Consider the following 16,437-nt stretch of genomic DNA (forward strand, 5'->3'; position numbering starts at 1 on the left):
GTATTTCATAGTGTGCTAAAAATGTATCTATATGCTTAAGATAGTTTTTCTATGATTAAGTTACAATTTCCAGAGTTTCACACTCCTTGATTTGGAGAGACAAGAAATTAGGAGGCTTAGTACAATAAAGTACAATAAAATTGTACTAAAATCACTTTTACTTGGATTTTAAATTCTTGTCCTGCCATTTAGAGATGTGCACTTTTTTTTTGTTCAGCTCCACCTTATTTTGTTCACTTAAAGTGTCTTTGTATTTGTTAAGAACATCAGGACTCACATTCCATGTTGTTTTTCTATTTAAATGAGCTGACAGTACAGAGTTCCAAGAGGATCATCAAGATGCGTGAGTGGGCATCTGCATGGGGAATGGAGATTAATAAACACAGTAGAGCAAAAGCCCTCTAACTACATACACTTTGATAAGGAAGCGATTAACCAGGGAAGAAGAAGAGAGGAGAAGGAGGATTTATACCTCACCCTTCACTTGGAATCTCCTTCCCTTCTTCTCCCCACAACAGACACCTTATGAGGTAAGTGGGGCTGAGAGAGCTCTAAGAGAATTGCTCTTGAGAGAGCAGCTCTGAGAGAACTGTGACTGACCCAAGGTCACCCAGCCAGCTGCACGTGGAGGAGTGAAGAATCAAACTCAGTTCTCCAGATTAGAGTCCGCTGCTCTTTACAACTACACCAAACTTGCTCTCTTGGAATCTAGATAACTCTTTGAAAATGCTGACATTATGCCGCAACTATGAAAAAAAACAGATTCATTGCTATGGATTATTGAGAAAGGGACTGAACATAAAATGCTCCATATTAAATGGCTAGTGTCAGTAATGCTGTCCAGCCATCTCATCTTTTGCCATCACTTTCTTCTTTTGTCTTCTGTCTTTCCCAGCATCAGGATCTTCTCCAGTGAGTGCTCCCTTCTCACTTGGTGGCCAAAGTATTTGAGCTTCAGCATCTGACCTTCCATGGAACAATCTGGGTTGATTTCCCTTAAGGCTGACTGATTTGATCTTCTTGCAGTTGAGGGGACTCTCAAGATTCTTCTCCAGCACCACAGCTCGAAAGCATCTATTCTTCTGAGCTTGGCCTTCCTCATGGTCCAGCTCCCACAGTCATACATTACTACTGGGAATACCATTGCTTTGACTATACAGACTTCTGTTGGCAGGGTGATCTCTACTTTTTATTATACTGCCCAGGTTCACCTTAGCTGTCCTCCCAAGGAGCAAACATCTTTTAATTTCATGGCTACAGTCACCATCTGCAGTGATCTTGGATCCCAGAAATGTGAAGTCTGTCACTACTTCCACGTCTTCCCCTTCTATTTGCCAAGGTGTGATGGGGCCAGATGCCATGATCTTAGTTTTTTGATGTTGAGTTTCAAGCCTACTTTTGTGCTCTCCTCTTTCACCCTAAACAAGAAGTTCTTTATGTCCTCCTCACTTTCTGCCATTAGAGTAGTGTCATCTGCATATCTGAGTTGGTGATGTTTTTCCCTGCAATCTTAATTCTGGCTTCTGCTTCATCCAGGCCACCATTCCACATGATGTACTCTGCATATAAATTAAATAAGCAGGGTGACAATATACATCCTTGTTGAACTCCTTTTCCTATTCTAAACCAGTCAGTTGTTCCATATCTCAATTCAGTGAATGTTGGCAATTTGCTCTCTAGTTTCTCTACCTCTCCAAAACCCAGCTTGAACTTCTGGTTGTTCACGATCTACATACTGCTGAAGCCTAGCTTGTAAGATCTTTAACATGACCTTGCTGGCATGTGAATGAACATTCCTAGTTTGAACATTCCTTGGCTTTACCCTTCTTTGGGATTGGAATATAAATGGACCTTTTCAAATTCTGCGGCCACTATTGCGTTTTCCAAATTTGCTGACATAATGCGTGCATCACTTTAACTTTAGGACTCTGACTAGCTCAACCGGGATACCATAATCTCTGCTCGCATTGTTGTTAGTAATGCTTTCTAAGGCCCATTTGACTTCGCACTCCAGGATGTCTGGCTCAAGATCAACGATATCATCGTCATGGTTGTCAAGGACATTGACATCCTTCTTGTATAAATCTTCTGTGTATTTTTGACACCCCTTCCTGATCTCTTCTGCTTCTGTTAGGTCCCTACCATTTTTGTCCTTTATCATGGCCATTTTTGCATGAAACGTTACCTTGATTTCTCCAATTTTCTCGAAGAGATCTTTTATCCTTCCTTTCTATTATTTTCCTCTATTGCTTTGCATTGTTCCTTCAGGAAGGCCTCCTTATCTCTCCTTGATGTTGTTGGGAAATCTGCATTAAGTTGGGTGAATCTTTCCTTTTCACCTTTGCCTTTCACTTTCCTTCTTTTCTCAGTTATTTGTAAAGCATCAGACAGCCACTTTGCTTTCTTACATTTCTTTTTCTCTGGGATGGTGCTGATTACTGCCCTTTTGTACAATGTCATGAACCTCTGTCCATAGTTCTTCAGGCACTCTATCTATCAACTCTAGTTCCTTAAACATATTATTCACCTCCACTGTATATTCATAAGGGATGTGATCAAGGTCAAACCTGAATGGCTTAATGGCTTCCCCAGTTTTCTTCAGTTTAAGCCTGAATTTTGCAATGCAAAAGAACAGTGGCAGCATAATATATGAAATACAACAATACAAAAATACAAAATATTGTGCACAAACAAACACTCTTAACTGGTGTACATAAAGTTCTATTATAATGAAATGAACAGCCCACAACAGTGGGCATACATTCATACAGTATTGATAGAAAACAACAGTCTCAAAACAATAATCCAAGGAGGACCCCACACAGTCACAGAGTTTTCAAAATGAGTGCAAAGACTCCAAAAATAATGTTCCGTTGTTCTGGTTACCTTTTGACTTCCTACTTTGGCATTCCAGTCCCCTATGATGAGGAGGATAACTTTTTTTGGTGTTAGTTCTAGAAGGTGTTGTAGATCTTCAACTGTCCGCTTCAGCCTCTTCTGCGTCAGTGGTTGGGGCATAGACTTGGATTACTGTGATATTTAATAGTTTGCCTTGGATACGGACCAAGATCATTCTGTCATTTTTGAGATTGTATCCCATTACTGCCTTCCTTACTATACTTAGAAGGATATAATTGTATAGGATTGCATAATACTATAACTGTGGGCATCTGGTGCATTGTTGAGCAGGAGATTCAGGAAAGACAGAAAAAGTACTTTCTCACTCAATGCATAATCATCTTATGGAATTCACTGCCACAGCATGTAATAATGGAAGCCAACTTAAAAAGATACCCATGAAGAATTGGTCTATTAATGGCTGTCCAGGGCTTTTTTTCTAGCAGGATCTCCTCTGCATATTAAGCCACCCCCCTGATGTAGCCAATTCTCCTGGGGCTTACAGTAAGAGCTCCAATCCTCCTGGAGCTTACAGTGCACTAAGAGCCCTCTAATCTCTTGGAGGATAGGCTACATCAGGGGGGCATGGCCTAATATGCAAAGGAGCTCCTGCTAGAAAAAAAGCCCTGTGTTATCTCTGATGGTGTTACAAGATGAGGCATGGCAACCACTTTCTTACTATCAACACACTTAAATGATCACCTTGGCTGTTACTTCAGGTGTCAAAACTTTACCTATCAGAAATATGGCACACTAGGCACTGGTAGCATTTAAAAACAAAATTTGATTTGTTTAAAACAGGTTGATAAGTCATTGAGAAAACTGGCAGAGCATTTGCAGGTTTTCCTGGATGAAACATCTACCCTGGACCCATTCCACTCTGGTTTCTGCCCAGGCCATGGGATGGAGATGGTGCTAGTTGCCCTCACAGATGTCCTAAGAAGACATCTGGACCATGGTGGGTCAGCATGGCTGATTCTTCTCTATCTGTCAACAGTGTTTGACATGATTGACTATGACCTTTTGACCCAGTGCCTCACCATTGCCAGAGTACGGGGGGGTGGGTAGCCTTGGTTTTCCTCCTTTCTCTGGGGATGGGGACAGAGGGTGGTGCTTTGTGTGCAGATTTCCATGTGGCACCCACTCATATCCTTTTGGCAATATTATTTAACATCTATATGCGCCCCCTTGCCCAGATTGCCTGAGGTTTTGGACTGGGTTGTCACCAGCTGGACTGGGTTGCTGATGACACCCAGCTCTATCTGTTGATGGGTGGCAGACTGTCCTCTGTCCGAGGCATTAGGAGCCATGGCTGGATGACTACAGCAGAGCTGACTGAAGTTAAATCCAACTAAGACGGAGGTCCTGTGCCTGAGTTGAGGGGGGATGGGTCCATGCATCCAACTCCCAGCCTTGGACAATGCTGTTTTAGCGCTAGCCCAACAGGTGAAGCGTTTGGGAGTGATTCTGAATGCCTCTCTTTCCATGGAGGCTCAAATCACGGCGGCTGCTGGGTCTGCCTTCTGCCATCTACGGCAGATCAGGCAGCTAGCACCATATCTATCTCCCCAAGACCTGGCTGCAGTGATCCATTCAATGGCCACTTCCAGGTTGGACTCACTCTACGCTGGCTTGCCCTTGAAGCTGATCCAGAAACTTCAGCGGATGAAGAAAGTGGCAGCTCGCCTGCTGACTGCATCACCTGTAAAGGTGAACATATGGCCAGCGCTCCGTGGCCTGCACTGGCTTCCCTTAGAATACCGGGTCCATTTCAAGGTGTTAGTCTTGACTTTTGAAACATTGCGCGGCCTGGGACCAGCATATCTACAGGACTGTCTCTTCCCATATGTGCCCCAGAGGTCGCTTCGTTCGGCCTCCCAAGATCTTCTGACCATCCTGGCCCAAGAGATGCCCATCTTGTCTCTACCAGGGCCAGGATTTTCTTGGTCCTGGTCCCAACCTGGTGGAATCAGCTCTTTATGGATATCCGGGCCTTACCTAGCTTGTTAGCCTTTCATAGGGCCTCTAAAACAGAGCTGTTCCACCAGGCTTTTGGATGAGGTGGCAGGCATCTACTTGTTAGATCGATTGGCCTCCCCTGTGGTACCACACTGCAGTACCATACTACTATACCATCCTACTATATCATCCTACTGGACGATCCTGCTGTACTATGAACTAGTTATTGTAATTTATTTTATTGTGGTTTTATTGTGATTTTATTATTATCTATATTGATGTACTCTCAGAGCTGTTCCTCTCAAAAGCAGTTTCTGTCAGAGCTCTCTCAGCTTCACTTACCTCACAGAGTGTCTGTTGTGAGAAGGGGAAGGGAAAAGAGATTGTAAGCCACTTTGAGACTCCTTCAGGTAGTGAAGGGCGGGGTAGTTTTAGTTTGGTTTAGTTTATTCACAGTCTAAGTCAGCATTTAAAACAGTAAAATCATACAAAATTAAAACTGAATGACCATAAAATCATACATAAAAAGACATAAAATACTGTTGTAAAACTACAAATATAACAGAACATGGCAGTTACAGCAAACAGATTGGTAAAGGTGTTTAGCCATTTCCTAACTGAATTATTAGAGTTTTCCTTATTCTTGTGGCAAGCCAGCCAATTTTTTCTATTTTGTATGTAACATCAGGGTTCTTATCATCAAGAAAATTCTTAAGGAGTTGCAGTTTTTGACTACTGGTAAAAGGTATAGCCGTGGAAAATGGAAGTACTTTGTGAAGATCATTATAAGCCTCACAGTCAAATATGACATGGACTAAAGATTCAGTACCATCATTGCAGCAGAAACATAACCATTCTTGGAATGGCACTTTTTTGTATCTCCCCTCCACCACAACTGAAGGGAGAACATCCCATCTCATAAGAGTAAACGTTCTCTTATATTCATTATTTGTTAAGTGGTATAGGTAGTGTATCGGGGTCACCCCGTTGATTGGTTCTGTCAGAGCTCGCCATTTAGTTGTGCTATTAAGGTCATTTTGTCTGACAACATCCAATATTCTCTGTTTCACTATCTCCCTAGCATTATCATAAGTAAGAGAACTGAGATATTGTTTTGAAAGGCCATAATAATGAATTCTGTCCTCTATCCTCTATCTTGGGACCAAGGTATCCTGCAGAATTAAATTGATCAAGCCCTTAGGAAAAAACATAAGTTTCAACCAGAACTGGATGGCCAAAATCCAAAGCCTCACTTCTACTGTAATCATGCCAATTTCTATCCTAATGAATGCAGTCAGAATGCCCTTGGATAACTGGAGGACTATTCTTAAAAATTTTGATTGAACACTCTTCAGTTTTTTGTAATTTGTAGTGATATTGATTGGGGCACCAAATGTTAGCTGTCAGAGGGATTTAGCCTTAAACAATCTAAGGGCCGCAATTAAGCATTTACCCACTTTGCCCCAGTAGAATTTTTGGCTAGCCCCAGCACTCCTTTTGGCTTTTAAGGTAATCATGTTTATATTGATGGTTCTTCTTCCATTCACTTGAAACATAACCCCCAGGTACTTAAAACATGAAATTTGTTCGATGGGAATAGAATTTAAGTACCAATTGTGTGATCTGGGTGTCGTTTTGCCAAAGGCCATTACTTTTGTTTTAGTGTAATTTACCTCTAGGTTTTTTTCTAGGCAATATTGAGTGAAAGCTTTCAAGGTTCTTCTGAGGCCTAAGGGAGTCCTTGAAAGTAAAACAGCATTATCAGCATAAAGGAGCACCCCTATATGTTTGTTACCTAGTTTTGGTGGGTGACATTCCAATTTATTTATTTATGATGCCAAGTCATTAATGTAGAAGTTAAATAAGTAGGGGGGTCAGGAGTCATCCTTGTTTAGCCCCTTTGTAGGTAGAAATGGGGCCTGTCAAATAGCCTTGATGAGAATATTTGACCTGGATGGTTGTTTGATCATAAAGGGCCTAAATAAGAAATAACAACCATCTGTCAATGTTGGTGGCTCTTAATTTATCTCATAGGAAGGTCCTGGAGATGGAGTCAAATGCTGACTTTAGGTCTAGAAATGCAGCATATAATGACACACTTGATGAATTTGAGGAATATTTCAATCAAGTGGTCCAACAGCATGCAGTGGTTCAATAAGGCACAACCTTCTCTGAAGCCAACCTGTTTCTCACCTAGGCAAAAATCATTCTCAAGCCAGTCTCCAAGTTTCCACAGAAGGTGTCTAGCATATAGCTTGCTTGTTGCACTTAACAGGCTGATTGGCCTATAGTTGTTTGGATCTTCTTTGTTATCTTTTTTATATATGGGGATGATAGCTGCTCCTTAGTCCTTGGAAATTTTCCCCAATTGATCAATTTATGTAAACAAAGCTGCCAAAACCGGGGCCCACAATTCTGCAATCATTTTAAATTGCTCTGGTGGAATTAGGTCAATGCCTGGAGCTTTTCCTGGTTTCAAAGTATCACTGAGCTGCTTAAATTCTGTACACCCCACTGGGGGCCAAGTTGGTAAGTTATGGATGATATCAAAATTGAGTGGGCTTGTAATTGTTTCCCCATATACCATCTTATAATGGTGTAACCAAGCATCTGACAAAATAGTTATTAAATATATTTGGTGACCTAGGTGATGGATCGGAGACTAGTTTCCAGAATAATACTGAAGTTTTTTTTTCTTCTACTGCCTTCCAAAATTCCTCCCAAAAAGCCATAATGTCTTCCTGTTTCTTTCTTCTAATGAGGTCCTTATATTGGGCTTTTTGGTGTTTAAAAGCTATTATGGATGTTGCTTCAGGGTTAATTCTATATTTTTCATAGTTAACAATAAGGGTATAATTTGCCCTTTTTGCATTCTGCATCAAACCATAGTATGTGTGATCCAGTTCTTTGGTTTAAAGGCCCCAACTTAGCACTTTTCAGTTGCTTCTGTATCTCCCTTGAAATTAGATTATATTCCTCTAGGCAGGTATCAATATTGACTGCATTCACCAATCAGTGAAGGGTGTTATTAGCAGACTCAGAGGTAAAAAAAAAAGACCCATTCTCCTTTCCAATGAGGCTGTCCATCTAGGGTGATTATAGCTAGGGCCATCTGCTGGATTTAGGCTAGTGTCATGGGGTTTACTGCAATGCAAGACTATCTCTTGTAAATCAATTTTTAGCACCATTTATAACTTAGCATATAGAACTGCACTATTGGACATATTTGTGAAATTTAAAAGTCAAAATGCCTTAGTTTTCTATAAGCAAAACTGTAAATATATCCATTACCAGAGAGAGACTCTTGCACTAGAAAGAACCCGAAAGAGTCACAGGGGATGCTGTCTGAGGAAACACATGAATCCCCAGGGATACACATAGGTTGGGAAACTGGTGTGGGGAGGAACAGTGAAAACCCCTGTCTACATGCACCATGGTTCTGATCCTAAAAAGGCATCACAAACTCATGAAATACAGAGAAACTTACCTCTCATATGAGATTGTGTTACATGGGGACCCCAGATGCAATCTCTGTACTCCATAATGTGCGAAGAGGTAAGTTCCTACCAAATCACTTTCCACATGCTTATTGATACTTTAAAAAAAAAGTTTAGAGAAGCAAGTCCTCCTTTTGCAAAAGCCATGCATTTTATTATTTCTCATTTGCATCATTCTTTTATATACTTATAAATTCTGGCCTTATTTCACCCTCTATATGCCAATTTGGCTGCAAGGTCAGGTTCACAGATCTGTAATTTTCTGGATCTTTACTAGACCTTTTAAATAAAAAGGTTTTAAATTAAAAAAGGTTTTAAATTGATGTACCCCACCTTGAGCCTCCATAGGGGAATGGGCAGAATATAAATAAAATAATAATAATAGGCATGTAAAAGTTGGGATTTGTACAGAGATTTCTGGAAGTTAGAATTTTTGGGCAGACAGAACAAAAAATGAATACAGAACTCCTTCACATGCAAATTATTTCATAAAATGCAGTGTTTCCTTTAGATGGCTCAACACTCACTAAAAGTAACCTTGATATTAAAGGTTTATATTTTTATAATTCTAGATCTCTGAGGAATTTTCTCTCTTTTTAGTCAGACAAGCTTGAGTGTATCTGCCTCATCCCTTGGGTTAATAGACTCAGGCCTCTCACTTCTAGACCCTGTTTTCTTCTGGCAAACTAGTTACTCTATTAGAAAGAGCAATATATATAATGTGGCTATTAGCCACTGATGGACCTCTGCTCCATATTTTTATCCAATCCCCTCTTAAAGCTGGCTGTGCTTGTAGCCGCCGCCACCTCCTGTGGCACTGAATTCCATATGTTAATCACACTTTGGGTGAAGAAGTACTTCCTTTTGTCCGTTTTAACCTGACTGCTCAGCAATTTCATCGAATGCCCACGAGTTCTTGTATTGTGAGAAAGGAAGAAAAGTACTTCTTTCTCTACTTTCTCCATCCCATGCATTATCTTGTAAATCTCTATCATTTCACCCAGCAGTTGACGTTTTTCGAAGCTAAAGAGCCCCAAGCGTTTTAACCTTTCTTCATAGGGAAAGTGTTCCAACCCTTTAATCATTCTAGTTGCCCTTTTCTGCACTTTTCCCAATGCTATAATATCCTTTTTGAGGTGCGGTGACCACAATTGTACCCAGTATTCCAAATGAGACCACACCATCAATTTATACAGGGGCATTATGATACTGGCTGATTTGTTTTCAATTCCCTTCCTAATAATTCCCAGCATGGTGTTGGCTTTTTTTATTGCAATCGCACACTGTCTTGACATTTTCAATGAGTTATCTACCATGACCCCAAGATCTCTCTCTTGGTCAGTCTCAGCCAGTTCACACCCCATCAACTTGTATTTGTAGCTAGGATTCTTGGCCCCAATGTGCATTACTTTGCACCTGGCCACATTAAACCTCATCTGCCACGTTGATGCCCACTCACCCAGCCTCAACAGATCCCTTTGGAGTGCCTCACAATCCTCTCTGGTTCTCACCACCCTGAACAATTTAATGTCATCTGCAAACTTGGCCACTTCACTGCTCACTCCCAACTCCAAATCATTTATGAACAAGTTAAAGAGCATGGGACCCAGTACTGAGCTCTGCGACACCCCACTGCTTACCGTCCTCCACTGCGAAGACTGCCTATTTATACTAACTCTCTGCTTCCTATTAATTAGCCAGTTTTTGATCCACAAGAGGACCTGTCCTTTTACTCCATGACTCTTGAGCTTTCTAAGGAGCCTTTGATGAGGAACTTTATCAAAAGCTTTCTGGAAGTCAAGGTAAACAACATCTATTGGGTCTCCTTTGTCCACATGTTTGCTCACCCCGTCAAAGAACAGTAACAGGTTAGTGAGGTAAGATCTTCCCTTACAGAACCCATGCTGAGTCTTCCTCAATAACCTGTGTTCATCAATGTGCCTACTCATTCTGTCCTTGGTAATGCTTTCTACCAACTTTCCCGGTATTGAAATCAGACTGACTGGCCTGTAATTTCCCGGATCTTCTCTGGAACCCTTTTTAAAGATGGGAGTGACATTTGCTACCTTCCAGTCCTCAGGAACGGAGGCAGATATCAATGAAAGATTACATATGTAATTAATACAGCATTAAAACAGCAAGGGCAATAACATAACATGCAGCATGTCAGGGCCAGAGGTCAAAACAACCCCTCCCCTGCTGTATAATGGGTGAGCCACTTGCCCCTAGGTAGAGCCATCCCTAAATGGCTCATACCCAGCTGGCACAGCAAAATAGGAATGCCCTGGAATTCTGCCCCCAGCCAAACGACTGAAGGGAAGGATCAATCTAGGCAACCCAATGGAGTCTGCCACCCCACTCAACCAGGCTGCAAAATCCTGGGATGATTCAACAAGACCCCGAACCCCCCCACCAAAAGAGGGGGTTGTAAATGGTGCTCACCAAGCTACATAACACTAAATAAACAGAATCCTGCCACCGCAAGGCCAAGCCTCTTTTTAAGCTGTTGCACCCATCTAAATACCTAAAACCTCCCTAAAAAGGCATCATTTCCTCTATCAGAAAGGTGCACGCCATCCACCCTGTATAGAGCCATGCAATTGGCATGAATTCCAGGGTGAGGTAAAAAGTGGCCCCAACCACCCTCCAAGGCTTTTTAAATCTCCAGATTAGCTTTACACTTAGACCTCTCAATGACTCAAGGGTCCCACATCCCACCCCACACCTGGCATGGGATCATGGCAGACCATACCACCAAAGTCTCTGGCCATCTGCTTTTGATAACTCTAAAGTCATCCTTGGCCTGCAACTCCAGAGCCTTCCCCTTGAGTAACCCGACACCATTAACCTCAAGGTAAATTACAAGAACATGAGGTGGCTGAGCAACACCACCCTCAAAGAGCAAGGACAACAGGCCCTACCACCGGAAATCCCACTGTCCATGCCACTCAATGGTAGCCCACTTACTAAGGACCAATTGCGAACTGATGGCAGTCCTTTGTGCCTAATGGGTGGCCTGGAAAATGAAACTGTATAAGGACGCAACATCTCTCACCATGGACCACAGCACCTGATGAAAGAAAAACAGTAAATAACCAATCAAACTTATAACGAATTACCAACTACTGCAAAGCAAGAGGGCGCACATAGCCCCTATATCCTGTAGAACGCCACCTGCCTAATCACTGAATAGCAGGGGGAGTGTAACCCAAAGCCATAGTGGTAGATGTCACTCCTATATGGAAGGAGTGAATGCCAAAATATTGCGCCGTCCAGGCTAAGCCTCGCAAGCACTTTGGCAGTCACTGACCAAAACTGTTGCTTCATCAGGGGACTGCAAGCCCCATGGCAAAAAAAACAAACCAGCGTCCAAACCCCGAGCTGCCATGTAGTGAGACAAAGCTAACACCAGACAGAGGTCACTGTCAGAGCAGGAGCCTAACCTAATAATGGTTCCCTGCTGGAGCTGGTCAGTTTTGGAGCAACAAACTGTAATGTAAGCAGTTCCATCAGGAAGGCAAATGTCCTGGGCCAACAAGGCCCGGCCAGAAACATCTCTTTTAGATTGAGCCACAAGCTCACTCACATGGAAAGCGCCAAAGAATGCAAAGAAGCATTCTCACACAGAGAGTGCCAAAGAACGCAACAAGGGAGGCAGCATGAAAAAGCAATGCCTCAAACTCTGACAAGCACCCCTGACCTCATACTGATTTTAAACCTTTAAGAATCACTGGGGAAATCAGATGCCTTGCATCTGACTTGGTGCTGGTCTCCCTGGCCCAACCCTCCAGCATCTTTCATACTCAGAAGTTGCTGATGCATTCCTGGTAGCCCATGGCCTGATTGGCGAAAGTCAATGCAGACAGTCTGCCACTAATAGAACGGACCACTAAGCCCTTGTCTGTTAAAATATTCCGTAATGGAGCAAGTGATCCTCTGGAAGGAGCCAAAGCCTACCAAACCCTACTTCACTCCTAAAACTTTCAAACTGACGGACTGCCCTTTTGTGAGATTTCCTGGTGCTATGAGCAATAGCAAGCCTTATCACTCCGCCGGCCTTGACCCTCCAATCAACCATAGCTCCAGGGGCATCCTTGCTGGACGAAGATTGGCTTCTGGAGCAAGCTGATGAAACCTCTGCATCTGTTTGCAAGAGAGAGCATCAGCCACTCCATTGTCCACCCCAGGCACATTCCTGGCAAAACCTCCCCGTTAAGCCAACGCAGAGTGAACGCCTGCACCAGCCTCATGACCCTCGGCGATTTGGACGTGAGGGAGTTAATAACATGCACCACAGCTAAATTGTCACTCCAAAAGTGGACTGTGTGGTTAGCCAACTTGTCAACCCACAATCAAACGGCTACCAATATAGGGAAAAACTCAAGGAAAGTCAAGCCCCTAGTCTATCCCACAGCTACCCAATCCTCAGACCAATCATCTGCGCACAAATGTCCGTGGAAATAGACCCCAAAGCCTAGTGACCTGGCAGCATCAGATGTGATTAGAAGCTCAGCTTCTTTAAATCATCTGTCCAGAAAGAAACTCCATTAAAGGAGCTCAAACTCCTGTACCAAAAGGTCATCCCACATGTCCCTGGAAATCCTGAACCTGTGATGCGGAAGGTGCAAACCAGCCATAGCATCACAAAACCTCCTCAAGAAGGGATGGCCAGGAGCAACAACCTTGCAGGCAAAATTTAGGTGCCCTACCAGCTGCTGCAGCTCCTTCAAGGTTGCCTTTGCCATGACAAGAACTTGGCAACCATATTCTTCAAACTAGAGATTTTTTCCTTAGGCAGGCACAAGGTCTGCTAAATTGTATCTAACTGAACCCCCAAGAATGCCAATTGCTGGAAGGGGCCCTCAGTCTTTTCTTGAGCTAGAGGAATGCCTAACTCAGACAGCTCTGTAAAGGCTGCAAGTAAACGTGCACACTGGCCAGTGCCTTGGGGACCCACAAACAAAAAATCATCCAGGTAATGCATGACATTGCTGAAACGAGTCTTGCCATGCATCACCCATTCTGAGAACTAAAGCACTCAAAGTCAGCGCAAGAAACAAAGCACCCCATAGGCAAGGCCCTATCCATAAAAAAATTGGCCCTCAAATTGGAAAGCCAGCAATTCAAAATCCAGTGGATGCAATGGAAGAAGGCAAAAGGCTGACTTGATATCGCCAACTTGACATCCACCCTGCACCGCTGAATCATGGACACTCCCATCAGAGCAAGCGGGGTTGAGCTGCCTGCCCTGCATTGTTGCAGGACCCTGAAGCAGCAGCTGAGCATGGCACAATATGGCCACTATTGGATCTATCACCTAAATTATGCCTCACCGGGAACATAAACTGCAGCCATAGCTGTAGCTGAATTTGGTCCCATTGAAGGGTCATGGCCATCCGCATTCTGAATTCTTCATCATACTGTAACCAAATGGGGCCAGTAAAGCTGGTGTAATTTTTGTAGATTATGTCAAAATATCGAAACAAGGACGGAGCCATCCATGACTGCAATAGAGAAATAATGCTTGCATAAATAATGAACCCAGGAACCCAGTTGGCCCAGGACCGGTCCACTTTATGCCATTTAATTTTTTCCTTCTCTCTGTCCTTCTCCCACTCCCTATAGAGCAGAGTAAAGGTTGACAAATTTCCTCTTCAATATTTTGTCCTTGGTGGCTGTAACAGCACCCGCCTCACAGTCCCACTGGATTGATTCTATGTGCTGTTTTTAGCTACCCCAGCCCCTCTTTCTCCTCATTCTTTCCTGATATAACTTTTACCTCAGGAATATAAAACTCAAGGGGTGGGTACGATATGGATTTCTCTATCTTAGTCTCTTCGGGGTATTTGTTTTCAGATGGATGTTTAATTCAATTTGTAGGGGACCACAGCAGTTTTGTTAGTTTTCCCAAATCATAGGCACCAGAACTTTAAAATAAACCACAGATATTTATTTCAACACAAAGACTTAAACTGGGGATATGGGCTATAAGGTTTCTCATACAGTTAACAAGTTGCTCGGTTGTTTCAGGCTTTCTAATATAACTTCTTCTTTCTTAGGTCTCTCAGGTTCACAGTTCCTCTATAAACACTCTCCAACACTAGCAAAGGCTGGCCTCTTGGGAGTAATGTGCCAAGTCTCTCAAGTTGACTGGAGCCTCTACTCCCAGCCCTTCAGACCTCTAGACCCACATATATCCCCTCAACCACCTCTCTAGCTCTTAAGAGATGTATATGTGTAATAATAATAATAGATTTTATTTGTATCCCGCCCTCCCCGCCTAGGCGGCTCAGGGCGGCTAACAACATTTCATACATTTACATAAATAGGTAAAACTTTAAATTTAACAATTAAAAATTAAACATAAAAACCTGTTAATAGAATTAAAATACATAATTTAAGTTCAGTTAAATGTGTCTGGCAGCAATAAAAATATTCTGGTGCTGGTTCTGCCAGTTTAAATAGTTCCATAATAGTATTATAGATGGCAGTTCCTTTATCCCTAACAACTCAGCAGTCGATATCAGTGTAAGCTTGTCTGAAAAGGACGGTCTTGCAGGCCCTGCGGAACTGGTCAAGGTTCCGCAGGGCCCGCACTTCCTCCGGAAGCTGGTTCCACAGTACAGGAGCCGCAGCTGAAAAGGCCCGTGCTCTGGTGTTTTGGAGCTTGACCTCTCTCGGCCCGGGGATGGTCATTTTATTTTTTCCCATTGATCTCAGTGCCCTCTGGGGTTCATATGGGGAGAGACGGTCCCTTAGGTAGGCTGGTCCTCGGCCATATAGGGCTTTAAAGGTAATGACCAACACTTTGTACTGGACTCGGTAGGTAATTGGCAGCCAGTGCAGTCCGCGCAGCCCTGGCCGTATGTGCTCCCATTTCGAGAGCCCCAATAGTAGCCTGGCCGACGCGTTCTGCACCAGCTGCAGCTTCCGGGTCCGGCACAGAGGTAGCCCCAAGTAGAGGGCATTACAGTAGTCCAATCTTGAGGTGACCGTTGCATGGATCACTTTTGCGAGGTCGTGACGCTGCAGGAAGGGGGCCAACTGCCTTGCCCACTTCAGTGGAAGAATGCTGACTTGGCAGTGTCTGTGACCGTTCAGGTCTTTACCGAGACTCTTCTGTTAGTCACACACAGCCCCTTGCTGTTTTATAGAGCTAGCAGTGAGCTTTTCTTCTCTCCTCAGCCACTGTCTCAGCTCTCTCAAAGACTCTGTCAGGCACTAACTGACTCTCCTCAGCCGTTAGCTGTCAATCTCACACTCAGAGTTCCAAGCACTCTGGCCCTCACCCTCAGGTCACCTGATGCAGGCTCTGTGCGTCTTCAGTTTTCCTTGGTTTTCTGTTAACCCATACCTTACTGTCACAGTGGCCAGCAGCAAATGGCCCCCAAAAGGGAAGGCAAGATCTCCAAAGGGTAATGCCTTAGCTGGAACTGTGAAGTAGGAAGGACCCCATGGGTATGAGAAGCTCCAGCCCCCACAAGGCACTGAATACGTCCCTGGAAACTGACCTGGCATACTACCCCAAGCTGCCTGTGGGTTGGCAAAATTAGAAGCCCAAGTCCTGTCGGTGTAGAAATTAGCAGATTTGTGAACTGCCTCTGCCAGTTCACTCGATGAGGAATAGTTCAACACAGTCCACTCCACACTGTGCTTCTTAAACTATTTACAAGGTTTATTATACACATATATACAGCTCTCCAACATAACGCTCCGCCAGATAATCAATAGTGAGAGGGTAGTTGGTTCAGCACAGTTCTAGTTATATACATTTGCAGTTAATTGCTGAACCAATGAGGAAATGGGGAGGGATGGTGGCTCAGTGGTAGAGCATCTGCTTGGAAAGCAGAAGGTCCCAGGTTCAATCCCTGGCATCTCCAAAAAAGGGTCCAGTCAAAAAGGTGTGAAAAACCTCAGCTTGAGACCCTGGAGAGCCGCTGCCAGTCTGAGTAGACAATGCTGACTTTGATGGACCAAGGGTCTGATTCAGTATAAGGCAGCTTCATATGTTCATATGTTCAAACAGTGCTGAGTCATTCTGAGTCAGTTCTGCACTCCTCACCTGGTTACATCATCAATCTGG

At 43.4% G+C, this 16,437-nt stretch overlaps 1 non-coding gene across 1 annotated transcript; it reads left to right on the forward strand.

Moving 5' to 3' along the window:
• Positions 1 to 16,159: 16,159 nt before the first annotated feature.
• Positions 16,160 to 16,234, forward strand: TRNAS-GGA (transfer RNA serine (anticodon GGA)). Its single transcript has one exon. It is a non-coding gene; the product is annotated as a tRNA-Ser (tRNA).
• The last annotated feature ends 203 nt before the right edge of the window (positions 16,235 to 16,437 follow it).

Source organism: Heteronotia binoei, chromosome 4 (assembly GCF_032191835.1).
Source record: "Heteronotia binoei isolate CCM8104 ecotype False Entrance Well chromosome 4, APGP_CSIRO_Hbin_v1, whole genome shotgun sequence".
Taxonomy (NCBI): domain Eukaryota; kingdom Metazoa; phylum Chordata; class Lepidosauria; order Squamata; family Gekkonidae; genus Heteronotia; species Heteronotia binoei.